Source organism: Cherax quadricarinatus, chromosome 47 (genome assembly GCF_038502225.1).
Source record: "Cherax quadricarinatus isolate ZL_2023a chromosome 47, ASM3850222v1, whole genome shotgun sequence".
Taxonomy (NCBI): Eukaryota; Metazoa; Arthropoda; class Malacostraca; order Decapoda; family Parastacidae; genus Cherax; species Cherax quadricarinatus.
In genome coordinates, this window is record NC_091338.1 from 18,334,022 (window position 1) to 18,347,400 (window position 13,379).

Here is a 13,379-nt window from a genome sequence, read left to right on the forward strand (position 1 = left end):
CAGATGAATACATCATGCAGATGGATACATCATGCAGATGGATACATCATGCAGATGGATACATCATGCAGATGGATACATCATGCAGATGGATACATCATGCAGATGGATACATCATGCAGATGGATACATCATGCAGATGGATACATCATACAGATGGATACATCATGCAGATGGATACATCATGCAGATGGATACATCATGCAGATGGATACATCATGCAGATGGATACATCATGCAGATGGATACATCATACAGATGGATACATCATGCAGATGGATACATCATGCAGATGGATACATCATGCAGATGGATACATCATGCAGATGGATACATCATGCAGATGAATACATCATGCAGATGGATACATCATGCAGATGGATACATCATGCAGATGGATACATCATGCAGATGGATACATCATGCAGGTGGATACATCATGCAGATGGATACATCATGCAGATGGATACATCATACAGATGGATACATCATGCAGATGGATACATCATGCAGATGGATACATCATGCAGATGGATACATCATACAGATGGATACATCATGCAGATGGATACATCATGCAGATGGATACATCATACAGATGGATATCGTTTACACCACCAGGAAGAATAATTTATCATAATGCGGTGGTGGAAAGCTGAGTTAGTACACAAAACAATCTGTACATTGTACTCCACATATTACATGTACATTGTACCATACATATTCCTTGTACCCTACATGTACAATGTACCATACGTGTACCTTGTACCTTACATGTACATTGTACCATACGTGTACCTTGTACCTTACATGTACATTGTACCATACATGTACCGTGTACCTTACATGTACATTGTACCATACATGTACCGTGTACCTTACATGTACATTGCACCATACATGTACCTTGTACCTTACATGTACATTGCACCATACATGTACCGTGTACCTTACATGTACATTTGTACCTTACACGTACCTTGTACCTTGCATATATATTGTACCTTACATTTATACTGCAACTTACATGTACATAGCACATTACGTTACATGTACATTGTACGTTACGTGTACATTGTACATTACGTCACATGTACATTGTACGTTACGTTACATGTACATTGTATTTTACGTTACGTGTACACTGTACGTTACATGTACATTGTACGTTACGTTAGATGTACATTGTATTTTACGTTACGTGTACACTGTACGTTACATATACATTGTTCGTTACATGACATGTACATTATACATTACGTTACATGTACATTGTATCTTACGGGTACATTGTACGTTACGTTACATGTACATTGTACGTTACATGTACATTATACGTTACATGTACATTGTACGTTACGTGTACATTGTACGTTACATGTACATTGCACGTTACATGTACATTGTACGTTACGGGTACATTGTCCTTTAAGTTACATGTACATTGTACGCTACGTTACATGTACATTGTACGTTACGTTACATGTACATTGTACGTTACGTTACATGTACATTGCACGTCGCATTACATGTCCATTGTACGTTACGTTACATGTACATTGTACGTTACATGTACATTGCACGTCGCATTACATGTACATTGTACGTTACGTTACGTGTACATTGTACGTTACATGTACATTGCACGTCACATTACATGTACATTGTACGTTACGTTACATGTACATTGTACGTTACGTTACATGTACATTGTACATTACGTTACATGTACATTGTACGTTACGTTACATGTATATTGTACGTTACATGTACATTGTACGTTACGTTACATGTACATTGTACGTTACATGTACATTGCACGTCGCATTACATGTACATTGTACGTTACGTTACATGTACATTGTACGTTACATGTACATTGCACGTCACATTACATGTTCATTGTACGTTACGTTACATGTACATTGTACGTTACGTTACATGTGCATTGTACGTTACGTTACATGTACATTGTACGTTACGTTACATGTACATTATACATTACGTTACATGTACATTGTACGTTACGTTACATGTACATTGTACGTTACGTTACATGTACATTGTACGTTACGTTACATGTACATTGTACGTTACGTTACATGTACATTATACGTTACATGTACATTGTACGTTACGTTACATGTACATTGTACGTTACATGTACATTGTACGTTACGTTACATGTACATTATACATTACGTTACATGTACATTGTACGTTACATGTACATTGTACGTTACGTTACATGTACATTGTACGTTACGTTACATGTACATTGTACGTTACGTTAAATGTACATTGTACGTTACGTTACATGTACATTGTACGTTACGTTACATGTACATTGTACGTTACGTTACATGTACATTGTACGTTACGTTACATGTACATTGTACGTTACGTTACATGTACATTATACGTTACGTTACATGTACATTGTACATTACGTTACATGTACATTGTACGTTACATGTACATTGTACGTTACGTTACATGTACATTGTACGTTACGTTACATATACATTGTACGTTACGTTACATGTACATTGTACGTTACGTTACATGTACATTGTACGTTACATGTACATTGTACGTTACATGTACATTGTACGTTACATGTAGATTGTACGTTACGTTACATGTACATTGTACGTTACGTTACATGTACATTGTACGTTACGTTACATGTACATTGTACGTTACGTTACATGTACATTGTACGTTACGTTACATGTACATTGTACATTACGTTACATGTACATTGTACGTTACATGTACATTGTACGTTACGTTACATGTACATTGTACGTTACGTTACATGTACATTGTACGTTACGTTACATGTACATTGTACGTTACATGTACATTGTACGTTACGTTACATGTACATTGTACGTTACGTTACATGTACATTGTACGTTACGTTACATGTACATTGTACATTACGTTACATGTACATTTTACGTTACGTTACATGTACATTGTACGTTACGTTACATGTACATTGTACATTACGTTACATGTACATTGTACGTTACGTTACATGTACATTGTACATTACGTTACATGTACATTGTACGTTACGTTACATGTACATTGTACGTTACGTTACATGTACATTGTACATTACGTTACATGTACATTGTACGTTACGTTACATGTACACTGGTAAGAAGATCATGAAAATAATTCGACAATAATTCCATTAATTCCCAATATTATTGATAACTTGATTATAAAAAAATATAGAATAATCCTTATTCTCCCTCAGTTCAGTTACGATGACCCTATTCTCCCTCAGTTCAGTTACGATGACCTTATTCTCCCTCAGTTCAGTTACGATGACCTTATTCTCCCTCAGTTCAAGTACAATGAATCTTACACTTCCTGGGTTAAATTATACTAATTCTCCCTGGGTTAAATAACGACTTTTATTCTCCCTGGGTTAAGTAACGACTTTATTCTCCCAGGGTTAAATGACCTTTATTCTCCCTGGGTTAAATGACCTTTATTCTCCCTGGGTTAAATGACCTTTATTCTCCCTGGGTTAAATGACCTTTATTCTCCCTGGGTTAAATTACCTTCATTCTCCCTGGGTTAAATAACTTTTATTCTCCCTGCGTTAAATGACCTTCATTCTCCCTGGGTTCCATTTTCTTGTTTGTGAAGAAAATTAAGGGTGTTAAGGTATATGATGGAACTCAGCTCAGTAATTCTTCGTATAAATGCGATTTTCAAAATTAAATCTTGGAATTGAAAATAATTAGAGAGATTAACAAAAGAGAGTAGCAATTAACCTGTTAATTATAATTAACTTTCTGTCCTCTGGAGATAATTACAGTTATTCTATAAATCACAATCAAATATGTATGATCATGGAACAATTGAGATACAAAAATCAAAGAAAACTACAGGATAAGAGAAATTCCGAGAATAAACAAATATTTCGCGTTGACTGTCTTCAGTGTTGAAAAGGAATTGTTTAAATTACTTTTGGTGAAATAACTGAGTGATTATTTTAAGTTATTTTGGAGTGGAAAATCTGAGCATAACTCAACGGCCCTTATTCAGCTGTCTTCAAGACAGCAATGTTGAGGTCAGGAGCCAGAACAGACAGGTAACAGATAAGAAGGAACTATAGTAGACAGGTAGGAGCCGCAATATACTGGGAGTAGACAGGAAGGAACCATGATAAACACATGCAATAGACAGGCAGTAACCACAATACAGGCAATAGACAGGCAGTAACCACAATATATATGCAGGGACCACAATAAACAGGAAGGAACCACAACAGACAGGCAGGGTCCTCAGTAGACACGCAGTCACCACAAGAGACAGGCATGAACTAGTAAAGACAGGCATGAACTACAATAGACAGGCAATAGACAAGCACCAACCACAATAGACAGGCAGAAGCTTCAGTATACAGACAATAGACAGGCAAGGACAACAGCATGCAAGCAACAGACAGGCAGGAACAACGTGTAAGCAACAGACAGGCAGGGACAACAGCATGCAAGCAACATACAGGCAGGAACAACAACATACAAGCAACAGACAGGCAGGAACAACATACAAGCAACAGAGAGGCAGGAACAACATACATGCAACAGACAGGCAGGAACAACATACATGCAACAGACAGGCAGGAACAACATACATGCAACAGACAGGCAGGAACAACATACATGCAACAGACAGGCAGGAACAACATACAAGCAACAGGCAGGCAGTAACAACAACATACAAGCAACAGACAGGCAGAAACAACATACAACCAGCAGACAGGCAGAAACAACATACAATCAACAAACAGGCAGGAACAACATATATGCAACAGACAGGCAAGAACAACATACAACCAACAGACAGGCAGGAACAATAACATACACGCAACAGACAGGCAGGAACAACATACAAGCAAAAGATAGGCAGGAACAACATACATGCAACAGACAGGCAGGAACAACAACATACAGGCAACAGACAGGCAGGAACAACATACAAGCAAGAGACAGGCAGGAACAACAACATACAAGCAACAGTCAGGAACAACATACAAGCAACAGATAGGCAGTAACAACATACAAGCAACAGACAGGCAGGAACAATATATAAGCAACAGATAGGCAGGAACAACATGCAATCAACAGACAGGCAGGATCATACAAGCAACAGACAGGAACAAGAACATACAAGCAACAGACAGGCAAGAACAATATAAAAGCAACAGATAGGCAGAAACAATATACAACAGACAGGCAGGAAGAACAACATACAAGCAACAGACAGGAAGAACAACATACAAGCAACAGACAGGCAGGAACAGCATACAAGCAACAGATAGGCAGGAACAACATGCAAGCAACAGATAGGCAGGAACAACATACAATCAACAGACAGGCAGAATCATACAAGCAACAGACAGGAACAAGAACATACAAGCAACAGACAGGCAAGAACAACTTGCAAGCAACAGACAGGCAGTAACATACAAGCAACAGACTGGCAGGAACATACAAACAGACAGGCAAGAAATATACCAGCAACAGACAGGCAGGAACACCAATATACCAGCAACAGACAGGCAGGAACACCAATATACCAGCAACCGACAGGCAGGAACACCAATATACCAGTAACAGACAGGCAGGAACACCAATATACCAGCAACAGACAGGCAGGAACACCAATATACCAGCAACAGACAGGCAGGAACAACATACCAGCAACAAGCAGGCAGGAACAACAACAGATGTGTGCGTCTAGTATGTTCCAGTTTTTCAGTGTTCATAACACAAGCACTTCTTGCATTCCCTCTTTACAAGCTAAACTGGTAGTTATGGTGATGCGATTGTTTGGGCATCCCAGACGCGTTAAGTGGTGTCGCGAGATGTTGATGCCAGCCGAAATGTTATACTTACACCCTGGTTGGAGTCAGTCTCTGAATACACATGCTGGTCTCTCTTGTACGAGTTATAAGCCAATAGCAGTAATTATGTTCTCTCTCTCTCTGTCTCCCTTCTTTTACACAGAACAATTGTACAGGCTAAGAACTGTTATCCTACCTCAGATAATTTCAAGGCCCAGCTCTATTTAAGGTATATTACCACCTCCTCAGGATGCGACCCACAACAGTCAGCTAACACCTGTTTTCTGCTAGGCGAACAGGGGCAGCAAGTGTAAAGAAACACGCCCAACGTTTCCAGCCGGCCGGGAACCTAGCCACGGACACCTGCTTTCTGCCAACATTACTGCTCAACTGCACTCAGTACATGCTGTAAATATTGGTGGGGGTATTCTACGGGAACTTAAAACCTTCCCTTGGTGCTTGGTTTTAGTCTTATTCTGTTGGTCAGTTCCTTGTCTGGAGTATCAACGTACTACCCGGTTCGACAGATGTTTCAGTAATGTGTGTGTTCGTAATAATAGATAGGCAGCAACCACACTGTGCTGCTCATAGAGATGCAGGAACCATAACATGCAAACAGCAGATAGCCAAAACCACAATATATAGGCATTAACATTAATATATACCAAGTAACATATAGGCAAGAGACAGACAGAAAAGGCGATGTACAGGCAGTAAGTATCATGAACACACATTAGCTACAACAGAAAGATAATTGCAATACGCAAGCAATAACTGCAATACACAAGCAATAACTACAATACACAAGCAATAACTACAATATACAAACAATAACTACAATATACAAGCAATAACTACAATATACAAGCAAAAACCACAAAACAAGTAATAATCACACTATATATCACAATACATACACAGGCAACAACCACATTACTTACAGAAGCAATAACCACAATACATACACAAACAACCACAATTCACAGCAATACATACACAAACAATAACCATAACTCACAAGAATAACTACAATACAAGAGTAATAATCACAATACAATACATAAACAATAACCACAATACACACACAAGTAATAACTGCAATTCAGAAGCTTTAGCTAAGCAATAACTACAATACACAACTGCAATGCACAAGCAATAACCACAATATCCAAGCAATAACAAATTACAAGCAATCGCTACAATACGCAAGCAATATTCGCCAGACTCCACGACGACAGCTGAGGTAACGGCGACGACACAGGCTGAATCAAGACTCCTCCAGCGATCACTCAAGCCGGAACGACGACAATTTAATAAACACATTCACAAACACCTGCAAGCTGGGGAGGAATACTTGCCAACGAACACACAGCACATCAACAGGACGGAACGCGCACACGCCTCAGTGCCAGCAAAAACACCAGGAAATGCAGAACGGATACATACCGGAAACGCGTACCAGGGACTCTACTCTTCCAACACTGCGGCTCAGCACACTGCGGCTCAGCACACTGCGGCTCAGCACACTGCGGCCGAACGATGAAAATCGCTACTAATATGCAGAGAGAAATGTATTCACAATGTACAACCACACAAGAATCACTCATATATACTGTGAAATTTTTTTATATAATTTCATAAATGTAGAACATAAAAAATAATAATATAATAACTGTATTAAAATGTGATGCTAGTTGGACCATTCGAGAAATTTCGAGTGACGCCGGGGAGAGAGACGCCATATTGAAGTTAATGTGCTAACACTGGACTGAATTGTGCAATGTAATCAGGTGTTCTCGAACGTCATTTGGGTTTTTTCAGCCTAAATTTGTAATAGAAACCCGATTAATGTCCCCTACTGAAGAATTAGGATAGTGTGGAAAACTTACAATTCAGTAACCAGGACGAAAAAATAGAAGACACCAATTCTCCCAGGAGCACACCTCAGCTAAGTGACGCTTACCCATATTGTACAGTGGTTTTTGTGTTGCCATCGTGAATTCTAGCTGCTAGTGTAAGATTAGGGTGTTTCATCAGCATTGTCTTTCAGTAATTAAATGGTAAGTGTTATGCCAACTTCTTTTGTGTACCCAGCAAGTCTAATAATATACAGTCCACATTTTATAATTTACCATTATTGGTATTAATGTTTAATATTATAATCATTAATTTAATGTTAGGTCTAACTTTTTGTGAGAAAGGTGAGGTGGGCATCGAGGGAGTTACAGTTCGGCGACTTACTGTGACTTAAGTTCCACTTATCTCACCCAAATTATTTGCCTGTAATAATTCAGGTAATACCTTGTGAACCTCATGCAGATAATTTGCTCACATAATAGTTCACAATATATCTGAAATATATTTAAAACATTCAAAATGAGTTCTCTCTGCAGTATATTTATTCCATCTGGAGTTCTAGACCCACAACAATACATTCTTGTGTTATTACAAAACATAAATTTCAGTCCTTTGCGTGTTATTTGAGCACAATATTAATTTCTATTTTGAACTGCTGAGGCCAGGACTGAGACGCATGATCTCCAGTGATAGATCACCTAGTACAATACTGTATAAGACATAACCAGTGATATACAGTACTGTACTGCATGATATAAGACGTTTTCAGTGATACACAGCACAGTAAGAGAATGAGAAACAACTGTTTTACCATATTGATCAACGACTTATCATACTAGTACACATGATAATCAACTAAGCATCACGTAGGAGTATTGCAACATGGCTATTGGTTCACACTAGGCTTCTCGGACTCAACCCTTCTCACTCCTATATTTATGCAGCCTATTTTGTAGCTTCCCAAGATCTTTCAGTCCCCTAACCTCAGTGTCACTCATGTCTTCTTACTCACATGAACATTTGGAGTGACCAAGGACCCAGGACCGAAATGTTTCTAATAAAATACCCTAGTGTTTGCATTTTCTATCTTTTTCAATATACTGTATTCTGTCAGATGTCTACATTCTTTCCCCAAAAGATCAACAGACCTTTTAAGGGGAAAGAATGTTTTTTGCTCACTAATATTTCAAGGACAAAATTTAACACCTTTCACTCTATTCATTATGTATCTATTTATTTTTCTTAAGTTTTTTTTTTTTTGGTAACTGCATCAGGCGACCGACTTCGATGATGCTTCGCAGGCTTATTATATTATTATTTTTTCACATAAGGCAACATGCAGCCACCCACACACAAACTGTTAGGTAGAGAGGACACAGATGCAACATTTCGTCTGTAATTCTACCATTAATATTCCCTAATCATATATTGCTGCAAATTAACGGAAGAATGACTTAGGATATAATAATCAGTAAGCTTTGTAGTATGCATTTCTCTAAGCTCTCCGTATATAAAGGTACCTCGACCATGGCCACCACTAAACAAGCTTAACTCACTCTAACCTTCCCGGGTTTTAGCGCATTATACCATTATATTTCCCTATTGTGATAATTTACCTCTCTCAAACTGCGTATTTACAAAAATAACGAAATAAACAGCAGCAATTAGCAAGATATGGAGAGCAGTAAATTTTCACACCGAAATTCATTAAACGATGTAATGAACATAATTAGAACACTGAGGGGCGGGCATTTTTACTACGCTATACACTGATACTTAATTATTTCTGTTAATAGGAAGGTAAGTACTAGCTAGTGCTATTACCAACACTTTGGCTAATCCCTTGCTGGCTTCTAGTTACCATATTTCAGAAAATACTGAAAACAATCGTGAAAACTAGGTTCTCATACAAAATGTATTTAGTTACGGTTCCTAAGAAAGTTAGCAACATTTAACTTTGTTATTAACATCCGAGTTTTGTTAGGAATCAGTGTTCTAATTTAATACAAGCTAGTTAGTTATTAAATCAATCTAAATTTGTTCATGTGAAACTTACTAATCAGAACTTTTAATTTCTTATTTAAACAGGTATTCAAATGATCATTTTTTCGTATCTCTAAGACGATACCTGTTTATGGTTACTTGATGAGAGAGGCTGGATACCGATATTACGGGAGGCAGATCTCGGCATTCTTGAAAGAAATTTTACAACGAGTATTACGAACACAAGTGGTAAAGGCCAGCATCACCTGGTCGTAATTAATTCAACAAAACAAGACAATCAACAGGACAGAACACTGGCAAGAATAACACAGCAGGAATAGATTTCTTTATCCATGTATTACGTCGCCAATATTTATATTACGTACAGTGTTAATGAATGGAAATGACAGAGTGAAGTGGTGCACTCAAGAACCACTCGGAACATGAGGGATCTGGGGAAATTTGCCACTCGGGCAGGTGGGCCGAAGTGAATTCACCGTGGTTGTAGTAGCCGGCTTCCACGTAATTGCTGGGGTGAACTGAACACTAAATGCAGTAGTGGGGCGCCAGAACTGCTACACACTGTATTGGCAGTTCACTGGTGTAGAGGGCGTGCCAAATGGTTGTGTGACGAACGTTGAATAAAGTGTAACATGTTCAGTGACGACACAACGAGTGTGAAGTGATTGTTGATGTGTGTTTAATTGCTTTGTTACTAGTGGCTGAATTCCTGAAAAAAATTATTTCCTCTATAATTATTTATTACTCTGTCAACTGTATGTCTGAAAGCACACAGAAGATAATTCTTCATCTAAACAGAAGACATAGGTAATTATACCTACTCACGAAATTGTAATGACACGGTACGGGTGGGGACTGAACTCACGGCTAGTGAGTCGTAAAACTCCAGGCCAGCGCGTAAGCTACTGCGCCAGCTGGCTACAATAAGATTCATCCAGCTAGATATATTTATACACCATGGGAAGGTTAGCATGGGCCCCACTGTCATGCGCTGGCCTGGAGTTTTACGACTCACTTGCCTCGAGTTCAAGCCCCACCCGTACCGTGGTTTATAATTGAAGACTCGAATGAGTCACAGGGATGTTAGGAGGTATTTCTTCATCATAGACTTGTCAGGAAGTGGAATAGTCTGGAAAGTGAGGTAGTGGAGGCAGGTACCATGCATAGCTTTAAGAAATATGATTAAGCTCATGGAGCAGGGAGAGAGTGGACCAAGTAGCGACCAGTGAAGGCGGGGCCAGAAGCTATGAATCGACCCCTGCAACCACAATTAGGCGAGTACACACACACACACACACACACACACACACACACACAATCACAGACATATACCAGCCCACAAAACAGTATAATCCAACTCGGTCTTTACAAAGAAACTGTCAAAGCATTTTAATTCCAGGACAAAATGAAGAAATCGCTTTTGGTAGTTGTCCACATAATGTTGATGGGCTGAGCCTTCATAGGATGATATAAAAATCCTCTGCAAAAATAACTCTTAATCTTTAAAAGAAAAGTAAGACAGTGTGTGACGATTTAAGTGACTGTAGATAAGTTTCACATCATAAAAACGTCAGATAAACGTAAACAGGCAAGAAAAATGTAGGTGTGACACTGATATCAGCCAGGAAAAATATTTTGTAAGTTATTTAAGACAAATTATCACCGAGGGATTACATGAACGTATTGTGGAAGTACAGTGTAGCTGACTAGTGAAAAAAAGCATGCAGCAATAGGAAGCCTTTAGTATATGACTACGACTTTTTTCTTGCACGAGGCTTCATCATGCGCTGAATGAAGCCTCATAAAGAGGAAACCTCATACTAACAAAGGTCTCCTTTTGCCGTAGGAATATATTGTACTTTAAATTAATGTTGTCCACCAAAAATATCTAAATTTCTTGGAGAAGGGAATATAAATTTCTTTAAAAATGCTACAAAAACGTGTTAATACTGAGAAACTCTTGTGTTACACAGGCAAACATGCACTGGACCTTCACATGTATGGAACGTGTCGTGCTGAAGAACCATTTCACAACAAATATTAGACAAACTTGGACTTCATCCACTGTGTGGTGCCAACACACACAAACTTGCAGATACAACAGAAATAATGCAAAGACATTACAAGGTGATTGCCAGCACTAAGAAATAAGAATAATGGCATTAGATGGAAAGGCGTGGTAGTTATAGCAGAGCTGGTAGTAACCAGAGGTAGAACCACTGGTACACACATCGCTGAGTGGCAGTGGAGTAGTACCAATAGTTTAGGGTATAAATAAAATCTGTTTTAATATAACTGTTTAATATATACATTAATAAGAAAGCTCATAGCATACATAGCATCTTGCAGAGACAGTTGTAGCTTTAAATTATCACCTTTCAATAGACAGGAGGAACAGAGAACATAACCACTAAAGGCTTATAAAAGAAAACAATGAAACAGATAGGGGAATCTAACACCTTTAAGGGAAACCACAAAGATTCACCAACATTAAACACACTTGGGAGTGCCGAAGAGGAACGTACAAGAGGCGACGTAATGGATGCCAGTTAAAACAACATACGTACATCTAATGTGACATTTCACTGAGAAAACGTTTCGCTTTCCAGGACTTTTTCCAAGCCGTTACAAACAATACAAGGAGACAGTGTGTGTATACATAGGCACCTTTGAGGTGAAGGACCATAACAACAGCGATAAGACCACTGGCCCAGTTATAGGTAGCAACCGCAGCAGTGGCAATAATAGTTGCTGTTTGAGTGAAGGTAACTCCAGGTTGCTATGTAATGCAAAGGTTTATGGCCCTGAGTAGAATTCTTGCTAATACCTCCGAACTGACGACACTACCTGGAGAGCGAAACGTTGCAACAGTAAAAAGTCACATCAGTTGCACATGTATCCTTTTATCTAACATACTGTCCGTCATTCCACCAGTGTTATGGACGCAGGAACGTCTTGATCACAGTTACTGTATGCACTGCATATGAAGGCAATATGCAGAAAACACTTTTACACTGACAACGTTCTATTTGTGCAACGTTTCGCTCTACCTAGAGCGAATCTTCATCCCAGTGTAAACTTATAAAACTAATGCTGGAACAAGGGAGGAATATTACCCCAGAGACTAATACGCCTATGGATAAATATTACTCCAGAGAGTAATGCAGCTATGGATAAATATTACTCCAGAGAGTAATGCAGCTATGGATAAATATTACTCCAGAGAGTAATGCAGCTATGGATAAATATTACCCCAGAAGGAAATTAATCTAAGGATAAATATTACCCCCAGAGAGTAATACATCTATGGATATATATTACTCCAGGGACTAATGCATAACGGAAAAAATATTACCCCGGAGAGTAATGCATCTATGGATAAATATTACCCCAGAGAGTAATACATTTGAGAAATAGTCCACCACTTACAGCAGCCGAGGCAAGAACCAGCAGACACTGCTGGGTCATGCTTAGCAGCAGACACTGCTGGGTCATGCAGACACTGCTGGGTCATGCAGACAGTGCTGGGTCATGCAGACATTGCTGGGTCGTGTAGACACTGCTGGGTCGTGCAGACACTGCTGGGTCGTGCAGACACTGCTGGGTCGTGCAGACACTGCTGGGTCATGCAGACACTGCT